This window comes from Helianthus annuus, chromosome 11 (genome assembly GCF_002127325.2).
Source record: "Helianthus annuus cultivar XRQ/B chromosome 11, HanXRQr2.0-SUNRISE, whole genome shotgun sequence".
In the NCBI taxonomy this organism is placed as follows: domain Eukaryota; kingdom Viridiplantae; phylum Streptophyta; class Magnoliopsida; order Asterales; family Asteraceae; genus Helianthus; species Helianthus annuus.
The window spans coordinates 13,069,354-13,085,245 of NC_035443.2; positions in this window are offsets into that span (position 1 = coordinate 13,069,354).

Here is a 15,892-nt window from a genome sequence, read left to right on the forward strand (position 1 = left end):
ACAAAGCGAAAGGACAATCTAGACAATGGAAGATATGCTTAGAGCTTGTGTAATTGATTTCGGAGGAAATTGGGACGATCATTTACCATTAATAGAATTTTCCTACAATAACATCTATCTTACCAGTGTCAACGCTGCACCATTTGAAGCACTCTAAGGACGAAAGTGCCAAACTCCAGTCTGTTGGGTAGAAATTGGAGAAAGGCAACTGTCTGGACCAGAGATAGTACAAGAAACAACGGACAAGATTATTCAAGTCAAGGAAAGACTAAAAGCAGCACGCGATCGCCAAAAGAGTTATGCTGATAACAGACGAAAACCATTGGAGTTTCAAGTAGGAGACAAGGTATTATTAAAAGTACTTCCATGGAAAGGAATAGTCAGATTCATCAAAAGGGGAAAGCTAAGCCCTAAGTATGTTGGACCCTTTGAGATTATTAGAAAAATAGGACCTATAGCTTACCACCTACAACTGCCAGAGGAAATGGCAGGAATACATGATGTGTTCCATGTAGGTAATCAAGTGTTTAGCAGATAAATCATTACTGGTACCTCTTAAGGACATAGAGGTAAATGCGAAACTTAAGTTTGTAGAGAAACCCCTACAAATTGAAGGCAGAAAGATCAAGAATCTCAAATACAAGAGACTAGTTTTAGTCAAAGTAAAATGAGATTCCAAGAGAGGACCAGAGTACACTTGGGAGCTCGAGGACGAATTCTAAAACAAGGTGAGGATGATATAACAACTCTCCTAAAATCCTTAAAACACCCTTATATGTCTTAAAATACACCCCGTATATGAAAAACGGGCCCGTAATACCTTTATTTTTACAAAAATCAAATAAAACCAAATCTGGTAGGCTCTCACGGGGCGCGACACAGACAGGAAAGTCTGTCGCAGGGCGCGATAGTTGTCCACCAGGCCGCACCCCATGCCGCCACGTGGCATGACACCCGGCAAGCCTATACCGGTGACTAACCGAGGCTAGGGCCTACCCTATAGCCTCTCGGGCCACGAAGCCCTGTCTTAAATCCCTCGCGGGCACGAGCCGCCCCATTTCCAGTCCTATAAATTGAGGTTTTGACGTTCAGTTGAAATCGTTCATAATCGAACTTTCTCTCTCGAATCTCTAATAATAAAAATAATTCTCGGGTGTAATACCCACTAAAAAGCGAAGCTCTGCCTCGATGTAAGTATTATAACCCCCGGTTACCTATTAGTTTCGCTGCCCGATTGATCTAGAGCTCCGTAACACATGTCAAGGCTCTGCCTGACTCAGGCGTTGGAGTTCTGTGTCGGGGATATAACTAATGTAAATTGAGTTATGTTACTAACATGTGTGCATTGTTTAATTTAATAGATTATAACCAGGAATTTTTTAAAATAGCAATGTGAGTAATTCCTCTTTTTGTAAACTATTTTTACAAAACCTCAATTTTTTATATTATAATTAACAGTGATTGAGTATTTGTGATTCTACAATTACTGTCGGTATGTTGGGGTTTTGTATACATAACTTGTTATTACACTGGGAGTTGTAGCATGACCACAAATCAGGATTGACAGTACCATGGGTGGTAATTAAAGTAGATGTAAACAAATGTAATTGCGGGTTGCCCTCAATGCTGTAAAATGATAAAACTTGTTTTGATTAAACTGGGATTCACTCGCCAGTATTTCTTGTTGAAAAAACTTTTTAAAATGCGTTTCAGGTAACAAAAAGTGAAAGCCAATAGAAGCCAGCTGGAGAGCACTGAAAGCTTGGAAAAGTGTCTATAAAAGTTACCTAAATAAAGAAGAAGTTTTATTTCAATGAATTAGGGTTTATCCCTATAAACATGTTGTAATGGAAACTTGGGATTCTCCAGTGTATTTATTATTATATAAATGTGGTTTTTTACTCTGATAAACTATTTCTATGTAATTTCCGCTGCCAAATTTATAAACATCGATACCACTAATACTGGCTTGCGGCCGCCCGCTCCTAGGATAGGGTTCGGGGGTTGCGACAATACTTGATTAAATATGTATTTAGTTTATGTTTTGTGTTTGTGTTTTGTAAAGAGCGCAAGGAAGGCATTAAGCCCTGTTGAAACAATGCTCAGTTCTTATCCTGTTAGGGGTCTTCCTACAAAAATCACAATTGCAACCATAAATCCAACTTCTTTACCTCGGGTAAGAATTTTTATGTTTTTAAATGTGAATGTATGGTTTTGGTAATTACAGTCTTGCTCTTTTTACAGATGGCTGGATGAGTCACTTGGGCACACGGTTCTTGGCTGACATACCTTCCTACAGATAATTCTGGTTTGGGTAAATCCGCTCTGTGAACTTAACATGTTATTGAACAAGTATTTCTCACACTCACTTCTAGGTCTAAAGCTGACTTTGAACAACAATTAGATGTTAAATTTACCATTTTTAATGGGTTTATGTTTATCTTCTTTATTAATTAGTATTTGCAGATGTACATACTAAGGAGGCTTTCAATGGTAGCCATCTATGCTACATTAAACCTTTAACATGGAGGGGTCAGGGACTTCTACATGCGTTTTTTGTCATCTAGGTTTGTTTATTGATTATATATATTTTTTTAATATTTATACATACTCTCTAGGATTACGTGCCCTTGGACTCCAAGTTTGTGGGACCACGAGATAAGAGTTGATGCTAAATTGGCAGACTCATTAGGATCGTTCCGGTTGAAGCTTATTCGTGATGAATTCAGATATGGAAAAATTGGCAAAGATATCTATAAGAAGCTTGAAGACAAGTATGGAGGGACGATCGGTTATGCTCAAAAGTTTGATTGGCAAACTGCAGGCTTGTGGTTGTCACCGACAGTTTAAAAGCGCCATTCAATGTCTTATATTTAATATTATTTGAACTTTGACAATGGTTGTTTACACAATACGAACAACTTTTAATTGCTGGTGCTGCTGGAGGGACGTAGGCACATGCAAAGGACTATTGTTCATTTACCGGCTTTAAACCTTTCTAGAGGGATCTCACTAATACCTGGAGAGAAAAAGCCATCCTAAATTTAAGTGTAATTTATTAAATCAGTATATTTATAACAAATATTTCCTTTATACAACCTGTATAACACACGAGAACATATACTAGTTTAATATATTCTTATTTTTGTTATCTATACAAACAAGTTTGATGTAGTAATGAAATCAATGATTCAGTGTATCATATCATCAAGATTTCACTTGAGAGGTATACACCCTTGGCCCATACCACACACAAGGTTAAAATTCTACATCTTCCGGTGGTATCTTAATGGTTATGAGTAGTGGCGGACCCAAGAATTTTTCCTGGGGCACAGAAAAAAATTAAAGATTTTAGGTCCCTAGCTATATAAAAAATTTGGTTTATAGCGGGTCGTGTAATGTAAAGCCAGTAAACATAAACAAACAAAGTTTTGCAGACTGGATTAGGTCGGGTCGGGTCGGGTTGGGTCAATTTCAGTTTTCAAACAATGAAACCCTATTTTCTTACTTCCTATCGCATTAACAAACAAAGTTTCAAGTAAAACAGTAAACAACATAAAAAATCTTCATAAGTAAGTTAATTAACAACAAAAAACCATCAAAGTTCAAATGTTACCTACTTCTATTTCTCCTAATCATTAAATAAAACAACCAAAAAACTTATCTAAGACATAACTTGGTCTTTAACTAGAAGAATCCGACAAAAAAAGTGGTCCAACTCTTTTCCTCTTGAGAAATCGTGCCATAATTTCTCTATGCATGGTTCTTATCACATATAAATTGGCTCCATAAGTTCATAAAACAACACTAAACACTTAAAAAAATAAACAATCATTCCATAGTCCATAATTTTCAATTTTAATTTTCAAACATTCAAGCCCTAGTTTTAAATTGTAGGTCCACTAGCAGAGGATCCAGTCCCCTAATCCTTGTGATACGAACAAACCCGGTTGTGTAGAATCCAATCGGGAAAGCAATCCGAGATCAAGAACACAAAGACACAAAGATTCAACTTTAAAGCTCACTTATATAACATTCAGAACAGTTACAGTACTCTTAAACTTACTGAATACTCTCTCAGTGTGTGTTCTCTCGTGTGTCACTGTTCTGACTTTAGTCTTCAGTCTGCTGTTTATATAGGCTGCAGGTCGACGAAAGACCTGCAGCGACGAAACATGTTGACGAAAGATCATGGTGCCAGTGAAAGACTTCAGTCCACAAAGAACCTCGACGAAAGACCATAGATGACGAAAAACAACAGGTCTTTTGTCACTATCCATGCATGACAAAAAATGTCTTTCATCAAGGGGTTTTTTGTCATGTGACAAGGTGCTGGTTCTTAGTCGCAGACAACAACAAACAGAATAGCAAACAGACATATATGCAACATTTAGATCAGCAATATGATTGACCCGGAACTCGATGGAGGATATCGGCTTTGGTCTTCATTCCGTAACACGGGCGAACCGAGTCGAGCCACATCCACAAGAGATGCATCAACAAACTCCCCCTTGGATGCTGCTTGTGAGGGTTCGTTCTTCACATAGTTGTCGGATCTTGAGATGTCTTCACTTGACGTAAGTAGAAAGTGTATCAACAAACTCCCCCTTTCATTTAGGAAGTGTGTTAACAAACTCCCCCTTAAAATAAACTCTCCCTTGAGTTATGCTCGTGAATCTTTTGATCTTTAATTCTTTAGATCCTTGTGGTGTTGAAGAGTGGCCAGCGGCAACTCGATCATCTTGAGAGCTTCCATGTTGTGTCTTCTTTCCAAAGCTGGTTATCCAACACGTTCTCTTTTCCTTTAGCTGGTTTGAATGTCGCATCTGCACATACAAGAAAGCTAAACGCGTGATGAGAACAAATGCTTGGAATATAATTAACATAAACAAACTGCACACATGTGACCATTTTTCAATCAACTACCGTCCGAGAGTTTGAAAGTTTAACAAATTGTTCAATTTTGGTTTTTAACTTTCAAAACTTACAAATTTCTGACCGTTTATGAAGATTTAGTCGTTTTGGTTTTGGTTCAGGTTTCAGGTAACGAAGACTCGAGTTCCAACATCAGGTAATCAAAAGAAATTAGAAATAATTTTTTTTTTGGCTTTTATAAAGTTTATATTAAAACACACCTAAAATCTTATTGGTAATTTTGAATATGTGAAATATAAAGACGGAAAGCAGTAAATAAATATATACAGAGATGTAGAAACTGAAAGCATTAAATAAATATTTACAGACATTCTTTTTGCGAGTTTCGAGGGTAAGGGAATCATATCAGTGTACGGTCACGCCAAAACGCTTTTGTTGCTCAGTTAGTTAACATTTAGATAAGCATCCTATAACGATTATCGGTATTGTTGTCCACTTAAGCTCAATTTATCAGATGTAATCACGGCGAGGGGATACGTTAAGGTATTATTTATACTTGCCGACCGGTGTTCATCCACAAACGACACATTCCCGTATCAAGGTATGCACGAGAGTTCATCTTACTGGCGAGTATACCATTTATCATCTGTTTTGACGTCTATGAAAATGTGAGATACTCACGTATTTTTGGTTGAAAACAAGCCCTATGTTATAGAATCACTTATTGATGAGGAACTTGATTTTCATCTGCATGAGGGCACAGGAGCAAGTCCGTGAACAGGTTAGTACCAACGTACAGACAAAGAGACGAACTTGACTCCCGCATGAAAGCTGTGATATTATATCACTTATTGATTGGGGCATGTGATTGTTTATCACTTATTGAGGTCGTATGCACTATGTACACGTATGTATGGTATCATGGAAGATCTAGACTTCGTCTCCATTATTTTTCGATAAAAGAAACAACCATGATACCCAAATGATAAACATCATAAAGACCACATATCTCAGAACCTCGGCATTCTATCAAACGAAATTTCGATACTAAGACCATATGCCAATGAGCGGTTCCCACACAGTCTTCAGTCGATTTAGGTTTATATCACCCTGCACACTTTAAAATGATTGTGAGCCTACCGATACATCTTATATAGAGCTGCTTATCGTTTTTCATTTTAGGTTTAAAGAGGTTTGGATAGACCACTGATGTACTATCATTTTCTCTTTTTCTCGCCAGGAAACTCATTTTTCTATTTCTATTGTTTTTGTGTTTTTGAAATTTTTCGATGTTTTTGAATTTTTCAAATTTGGATTTACTCCCCCTAAAATGTAAAAACTATGATAAATTACAAACACAAAGATATTTACAAAAATGATTTTTCGATGTCGGTTTTACTCTTGCTTGACCTTAATGCCGTTTACCAATAATAAAAAGTCAAATCGTGATTTGTCAAATGCTTTGGTAAAAAGGTCGGCAAGTTGGTTATCGGTGTGGACCTTAACAACATCGATAAGCCTTTTATCAAAGCAATCACGTATGAAGTGATACTTAATTTCGATGTGTTTGGTCTTTGAATGCTGCACAGGATTTCTAGTGATCTGTAAGGCAGTAGAATTATCAATGAAAATAGGAGTAGTTAGGAATTCAAAACTGTAGTCTCGCATTTGTTGTTGGATCCACAGGACTTGGGAGCACCAACTTGAGTCAGCAATGTATTCAGCTTCGCAAGTTGATGTAGCGACACAAGTCTGCTTTGGCGATTTCCCAAAAACTGACATCCAGCCGTTGTGGATTTGCCGTCGATTTTTCATCCTCCAAAATCAGAATCACTGAAAGCGATCAAGTCAAAGCTATCATCCCTAGGGTACCACAGACCGGTGTCCGGGCAACCCTTCAAATAGCGGAAAATCCTTTTTGTGACAACTGTCACTAAATCAGGTATCCGTACGACTTAATTAATGACTAATTACTGCTTAATTACTGTGCTTGCTTGAAATTACTGATGAACTGCTACTTGATTTCTGATACCTGTATATTCCTGCATCATACTTTACATACCGTCACTACATTATTTACATACTGAACTCTAGTGACAAACATGATGCACAAAAGCACAGTAGCACTATGAACGGATAACCTATTGAACATGCTGATAAAGCCAGCATCAGGCAGATATTGCCTCTAAGGCCTGTATGAGCTAGAAATATTTCACTACACCCATAGTGAGTGTAGGGATACAAGGGTTGTAGAACTGCGTCTCTAGGAATAAGTTACCATGACTGGATGTGCCTAAAACATACTCTAAGTACAAAATTCAACACTTTAACAAACAATTCAGCTTTTAGCTAACTAATAAAGTCCCAAAACATGAGAAAAATATTACTAGACACTTTCCAAAGTGTCGGGAATAATTTGTGTCACTAAAAATGGTATTAACAACACTCTAAAGCTTTGTTAAGCACTTTAACGGATTACTATCCAACCGAACAACCGGACTATACCAGAAACATGAAAATATTGCCATTAACATTATCTATCTTTTTCTGAGCCAGTTAGGGTCCCTGAATACCCTAACACCCGTCATAAAACACAACACACTACTAACCGGGTTAAGCCCTTAACTAACTTACGTAACCTAACTAATAAGCAACTAACTAGTTGAAAATGAACTAGAACTCCCCCCCCCCTTCGCCGATTTCGGTCACAATGTGACCATAGCTTGTACCATCTTCATTATTTAATTCTTGAGTGTCCCATATCTAGAGAACATGAGAACCAATGGACCATAATCACAACTTATGTCCATAAGTAACAAAGATAACACACTAATCACTTTCATTCTCACATTCCACTCAAACACACCCTTCTTTCCCTCTCTATAGGCTTCGGCCGAACACCCCCATCCCCATCCATCATATTTTCGAGTTTGATCTTCCAATTCCAACATCACACAAGTGTTAAGGGTCACGTATAAGGAGTCTTGGCGCAAACGGAAGGCGAAGGACCTCATTCTCTTGCTTTTATCCACTCTATTTGCGCTTAGATTCTTCCCTAGCCTCGAGCTAGTGGTGAGTTACTTAAATCACCTACTCGAATTATTTTAAAGTGGTTAATATGATGTGTAACGGTTAAAACTCGAAATCTTACAAGTTGATGCTTTAAAGTCCACTAAAAACACTTAAAATGATGGTTAAAAGCTTATGTGTTGTGTAAATGATGTAGTAATTAAATTGTGTGGTTATTTGGACCCGATCTATGTTGTGGTAGCTCGGATCATCATTTAACCCGGTTTGGTCATGATCATAGATCATGACATAAGGTTGTTTTGAAGGAAACAAGGGTTAAAGGGTGAAACTCTACCACACACGAATCATGAACTTGTGTAAAAGCATTTTTACTTGTGAAATAGTGTTTAAAACTAGCAGATCTACGTATCTACAAGTGGTATTTTCAAGGAACCAAGAATCAAGGAAATCATGTTTTCTAAAAACGGATCTTACACTAATAAGTATGATTTTTAGAACATACAAGTGTGCAAACACTTGTGTAACGCAAAGTTTCGACAAAATAACTATTTTTGTAAAATTTACAAGAAGATGTAAAGACGAGATTTCTTTAAAAGCAAGGTTTATACGTAACCGGACTAATTTATATAAAGATACGCTAAAAATAATGGGATTTACATGATAATTTTAGAAAACTACAAGTTCATGTGATTTATGCGATTTACATGTTTATTAACTAGTTTGATGTGTTGGACATTATTTTAATTGAAAAAGAAAATTGTTGGATTGATTTGTAAAAGAAAATGATACGCTTGAAAGCGTGGCCACCTCCAGTTACAGAGGAAACTCTGGCGAAATTTTTCCAAAAACCCAACACTTAGAATTATTTACACTATAAGTGTTAGAAATACTTTTCGACATGTTTTCAAAATATAAGTTTCGCCACGATTTTATTTACAAAATATCGGAGGTGGGATTTTCACAAAATTAAACATGATAAATATATATTTAGTAAATATATTTTTCACAACGCTACTTGTTAATTATTTTGTGAAGTATATAATATTACTTTTAGGGTAAAAATAATATTATCGAACGTTAACGGATCCAAAATAATACGAACGCTTTCACAATGAATATATAAGTTACACCGGTAATTACTATTACCACCCGATCGTTAAAACGTAACTTACGCAATTTAAAGAAATACTTATAAACGCGTATTTTTGGACAAAGTATTATTTTGGGAGAATTTTGTGAAGTAAAAATATAATATTTTTGAGAAAAATATTTATATTTTGAAGTTAGAAATAAAATATATATTAAGTGAGACTTAATAATGCATTTCGAACGCACATGTATTAAATCCCCCATCCTTGGGAAGGAGAATGACTACCAAGTATTTATCAAATGAAAACATGAAATAGTTGTCTAACTATTTCCCAAAACCTAAACCTTAAAGCTAAGGCACGGCCATCCGTCTAATAGAGTTAGTACATGTAGGTCGTTGCACAGCTGCTTGAATTGGAGTATTACTTGGTAGAGACGCACCGCTGTGAGTTCATGTCTCCCTTTTCTCTTAACTGTTTTAAGTTTTCTAAACTGCGGGGGTGAAATACATGTTACTTTGATTATGAATACTTTATACATGGTATGGTTAGCGTAAGGAGGGTTACTATTTAGATCATGTGAATGGGTAGGCGGAAACTTGAGGTCATTAATCCTCAGGGTAGGACCGAGGGGCAGGAGCGATAGATCTATTTGGGTGTAGCGAGCCCAGTCCCAGGCCCAGCATAATGGACCTTGGGATGACTTTGTACCCGGCGCATAAATCTGCTAGGTTTGAGCCTTCCTACTTGCATTTCACACATATCAATGGCCTTGCAAACCATTGGTGATCTCTTTTTCCTTATTTGCTACATACCAGGATTTTGATAAATACAAAGGTTTATTTGCTCACTCACACATGAACTCGCTCAACATTATTGTTGATTTTTCAACTTACATGTATTTCAGGAAATTAAAGGATCTGGCACGGTATGGCACGTTTTCCCGCTGCACTTTTTCCGAGGTCATCCAGGTTTAGGGAATGTGACTCTTTCCTGGACAAGTTACAGTCCTTAAACTATGTTTATGTTATGTTTGAGTTTGTAATGTTGTTGAACAACGTTATGGTTGTTAGGGTGTATTTCCATTAAAACAATGTTGTGGTATTTTGGTTTTAAACTTAATCGAAGGGATGATCTTGCATGGTTTTTATTCATTTAGCTTTGTTATGGTTAAGCTATGGTATTAAGAAGTCACACCAAATTAACCACGCTTCCGCAAAGCCAGGGTGTGACAACTTGGTATCAGAGCTCTGATCATAGCGAACTAGGATTCCTTCTCGAGTCATTATGATCACTAGGGCTCTCACGAAAACATTTTTACTGCATACCACTTAAGTCCAGATCCAAAACCTTTTTATAAACAAATGTTGAGCACATTTTATTTATTTATTAGTAGGCTCAGTCTTGGAGGCTGAGGCTCGGTCTTGGAGACCGAGGCTCGATCTAAGAGATCGAGGTAGATGGCTATTGAGACTAGGGAGAATAGGCTCAGTCTTGGAGCCTGAGGCTCGGTCTTGGAGACCGAGGCTCGATCTAAGAGATCGAGGTAGATGGCTACTGAGACTAGGGAGAATAGGCTCAGTCTTGGAGGCTGAGGCTCGGTCTTGGAGGCCGAGGCTCGATCTACGAGGTCGAGGTGGATGATAGAGCAGTCTTAGAGACTGGGAGGAATTTGGCTAGTGGGACTAGGAGTGTCAGTCTAGGAGACTGGGAGGCTAGTGGGACTAGGAGAATTATGTGATTTCTTACTTGGTGACTAATGTGTTTACCTGATTGTATGACTGATTATTTGTGTATATTTGTGTTTATGTTACAGACTCATGGACTCGCCCGGTACAGGCGACTCAGACACCACAGGACCCAGACCTATAGTATCTGATGACCTAGCATCTTCAGAGCACGAGGTGCACACGTCGGACGTTTCTAGCACGGATGAGGACGACTTCCAGCCCTTCGCGCTACCTGACGAGGCTGATGAGCTCGCCGATGGCCCTCTTGTTGAGTACCTACCGTTAGTGGAGATCCCTGCACCCATACCCTTAGCTGTTTACCCTGCCTACGATTTACTTCTTGACGCCGAGGCTGACGACGATGTTGATCTGTTTGACGATGATCTCCTAGAGGATGATGAGGAGGGCGAGGCCCTCATAGCCGACAGAGGACTTTTACTGCTTGCAGATGCTCCAGCTGCGGAGTCACCTGCGCACTCACCTGCTCCAGACTCCTTCGAGTCTGTGGCCTCCGCACCTTCCCACACTCTGAGCGCACAACACTTTTCACATGGTTCAGATCCTGACCAGGCATCCTCTGTTGCCCCTATTCCTAGCTTTGCTTTCGACCATGATGATGTGGAGGATTCCGATCCTATCTTTCCCCCAGGGTTCGACCCGGATCAGGATATAGAGTTTATACCTATGGATCAGCCTATGGAGGATCCAGTCGACCCAGCTGACCCAGTGGATCCCATCGACCCTGAGTTTGACTTTGAGATGGCTTTTGATGATCCCGAGCCTGCCATGGCCCCTGAGCAGGCAGCCGCTCTAGACCCAGTGCTTGAGCATGACCCCGTTCATGTTGGCATACCTATAGAGCCTGTGATTGCTGACCCACCTGTAGATGATCACCCTGTGGATGCTCCGTTATTGGAGGGCGATCATGTCATTATTGCTGATCATGTTGATCACCCACTTATTGCTGATGCACCCGTTCACCCTCTTGCTGCTCCCCCACCTGATCCCATTCCACTAGAGCCCGAGCATGCACTGTTCGCGACACACATGGATCCACGAGATGAGCACGCACAGCACGGGTGGATTCCTGCTGATGATGAGGTTCCACCTATTCCCCCTCATATCACTGATATTCGTCACGTTGATTTCTCTTTTCCAGTTCCTCAGTTTACACCTCCAGCGCGACCTGGAGAGGGTTCTTCGGCCCATCCCTTTGGGCATGTGCCGACGTCTATTCCCTTCATGCCACAGTTTCCACCTGTTTTACCCCCTGTTTCTCCATATCATGCGGCACCTTTTGATCCATCCAGTGAGCCATTCCTTTGGTCATCACCACCTGTTATGCCACCGACCGACCCCTACGATCCCTACCATGTGGGGCACACTATTGAGGACGTTTTGATGTCTTTTGTTTTTCAGCACGAGGCACACACACAACGCATTCAGGAGCTTGAGAGAGCTCAGCCGCCGCCGTGTCAGTGCCAGGGTCAGACCCACTCTCCTTTGCAGCCTTCTCGACCTGTACCCCCAGACTATGCTGCACGCCTCTTTGCGTTAGAGCAGCAGGTTTCCTCTTTCATTCGTACTCAGAGAGCCATGGAGGAGGACTGGCTCCAGTTGCGTCGCTTGTTTTACACTCACTTTCCCCCTCCTCTACCGCCATCCATATAGAGCTCATCAGTACCGTTTGAGTAGACGTTGGTGAGAAGACAGCGATTGCTTTTGACTGCACAGCATTTTTGGAGACTACTTTCTGATTATGACTTTTGTTGATTTTGTACATGGGATGTAGTGACACTGATTTGATATAGTTTTTGGACAGGGGTGATGTAGCCCCTAGTTGATTGATGTTGTATGACACTGTGATGTACTGATACACTTACTATGTGATCTCGATATATGGCAATCGCAGTATTCTCATCATATTTGATTGATTATTTATGATTTTTTTTTGACATGGGATGTAGTGTGAATGATATATTGATAACATGAGATGTTATGTACTATTACTATTATTATATACGTGCGCTTTACTATGGCCTGACCGACGTAAACACATCTTTAGAAGATGCCGCCGAGACGTCAAGAACCGCAAATGCCTACCAATCAGGCAGAACTCCAGCAAATCATCGCTGCTGTCATCGCACAATACGCTGCCTCTCAGGGAGGGATTAGTGGAAGCAACTCTGGCAACACGGGCAACAACAACCCACCTCATGGTAATACTAAGTCACTTAGACATACCATGACCTAAATTGGATATCTATAGCAAAGATGCTAATGTCGTTCACATGTTATACTATACGTGCAGGGTGCACCTACAAGCAGTTTCTAGACTGCAAGCCAGTCAACTTTGATGGCACAGGAGGTGCTGTCGCCTTTGTTCGTTGGGCTGAGAAAATTGAATCTGTTCTTCGCATGAGCAAATGCGCACTAGATCAGCAAGTCACCTATATCTCTGGGCTATTCTTGGATGGAGCCCTATTTTGGTGGAATTTGTAAGTACAGACACTTGGTGAAGCTGTTGCCTACACGCTAACCTGGACCGAACTGAAGGAACTTATGCGCAAAAAGTATTGTTCCCGCGCTGAAATCCAAAGATTGGAGACAGAGTTCTGGCATTTAAAGATGGAAGGTCTAAAGATCGCAGAATACGTTCAGAGGTTTCATGACTTATCGCATGTGGTACCCTACATGGTCACTCCGGAGTTCAAAAGGACTGAACGTTTTATTTGGGGATTAGCTCCTCAAATCATAAGCATGGTGACCTCCTCCAAGCCTGCGACTATTACTGAGGCGATTGATTTGAGCGTGGCTCTCACAGAGGAAGCTATTCGCCTGAACAAGTTTGATGAAGCTGAGCCAAAGAAGAAAGAGACTCATGTGGAGTCATCAGGAGGTAACAAGCGGAAGTTTTCAAACTTCAAGCAAGGCACTAGCAGTGTGGTTAAGAAAGGGGAATCAAGCACGCCAGCTCAGGTTACAGCTGGTAGTGGGAAGAAAGGAAAAGGATACATGGGCGCCCAGCCCAAGTGTAATACCTTCCAGTGCCACCATTCTGGCCGTTGTGGTTTGAAAGTTTGTGAAGCTTGTGGAAAGACTGGCCACTTGAAGGATTCTTGTTGGGCCATAGCTGGCCAGAGAGGCCAGGGAGGATTCGGAAACAGAAACACCAACCGGGGCGGAAATGGAAATCGCCCACAAGGGAACAATGGAGGTGATGGGAATCGAGTTAACAATGCTAATCAAGCGGGCGCTGTGAATCGTAATCAGAGGAATAACCAAGCTGGTGGAAATGGGCAGAGATCCGGATGCTTCAACTGTGGTGATCTTGGGCATTACAAGAGGAACTGCCCGGAGTTAAACCAAGCCCGTGGTAGAGTGTTTAACATTGAAGCAAGGGAAGCACGCCAGGACCCCAATGTCGTTACTGGTACGTTCCCTGTAAACCAACGCTATGCATCCGTTTTATTTGATACTGGCGCCGATTATAGCTTCGTATCATTAGAGTTTAAGAATATGCTTGGTTTAGCCGCTAGTAAGTTAGACATTCCGTACTCGATCGAATTGGCGAATGGAAAGCTGGTAGAAGCCAATGAAGTTATCAGAGGCTGTGTGATCGAATTGGGAGAGCGTAAGTTTGCTCTAGATCTACTACCAGTCCAGTTGGGAAGCTTCGACGTGGTGGTAGGAATGGATTGGTTGTCAGGCAACAAGGCTGAGATAGTTTGTCGCGAAAAGGAAGTTCGTATCCCCACCGATGATGGTGAGACAATTGTGGTTCACGGAGAGAAGCATGATACGCCGTTAAGGATTATCAGCTGCCTCAAAGTGCGAAAATGTTTACAGAGGGGATGTGCTGCCTTTCTGGCACACATTGTAGATAAGAAAGCTGAAGAACCGAAGATCGAAGACATCCCTGTCGTGAGGGAATATCCAGAAGTCTTCCCAGAGGACTTGCCTGGATTGCCGCCTCAGAGGCAAGTAGAGTTTCGCATCGATCTAGTTCCAGGCGCTGCACCTGTGGCTAAGGCACCCTATAGACTTGCTCCGTCTGAGATGCAAGAACTGTCGACACAACTTCAGGAGTTGTTAGACAAGGGATTTATCCGACCAAGCTTCTCGCTTTGGGGAGCTCCGGTCTTGTTTGTTAAGAAGAAGGACGGTAGTTTCCGTATGTGCATTGATTACAGAGAGTTGAACAAGCTGACGATCAAGAATAGGTATCCTCTGCCAAGGATTGATGATTTATTCGACCAACTGCAAGGTTCGAGATTTTATTCAAAGATCGATCTTCGATCTGGATACCACCAGTTAAGGATACAAGAGGAGAGTATCCCAAAGACAGCCTTCAGAACTCGATATGGACACTACGAGTTCCTGGTTATGCCGTTTGGGTTGACAAACGCACCTGCAGTGTTCATGGATTTAATGAATAGAGTTTGTAAGCCGTACTTGGATAAGTTCGTGATCGTGTTTATCGATGACATCTTGATTTATTCAAAGACGAAGGCCGAGCACGAACAACATTTAAGAGCCATTTTGGAGCTGTTGAAGAAGGAACAGCTGTATGCCAAGTTCTCTAAGCGCGAGTTTTGGCTACGAGAAGTACAATTCCTTGGGCACGTGGCGAATGGAGATGGAATCCATGTGGATCCCACCAAGATCAAAGCGATCAAGAATTGGGAAACGCCAAAGACGCAAACCGAGATTTGACAATTCTTGGGTTTGGCTGGCTACTATTGGAGATTCATTGAGAATTTTTCAAAGATCGCTCAACCATTGACGCTCCTCACGCAGAAAGATAGGAAGTTTGATTGGGGAATCAAACAGGAAGAAGCGTTCCAGATATTGAAAGATAAGCTCTGCAATGCGCCAATCTTAGCACTACCGGAAGGTACGGAAGATTTTGTGGTATACTGCGACGCTTTGCGTCAAGGATTGGGTTGCGTGTTGATGCAACGCCAAAAGGTTATTGCTTACGCGTCACGCCAGCTGAAGGTACATGAAAAGAACTATACCACACATGACTTGGAGCTTGGCGCAGTAATTTTTGCTTTAAAGATCTGGAGACACTACCTTTATGGTACAAAGTGCACAATTTTCACAGATCACAAGAGTCTACAACATATATTCAACCAGAAGGAGTTGAATATGAGACAAAGACGA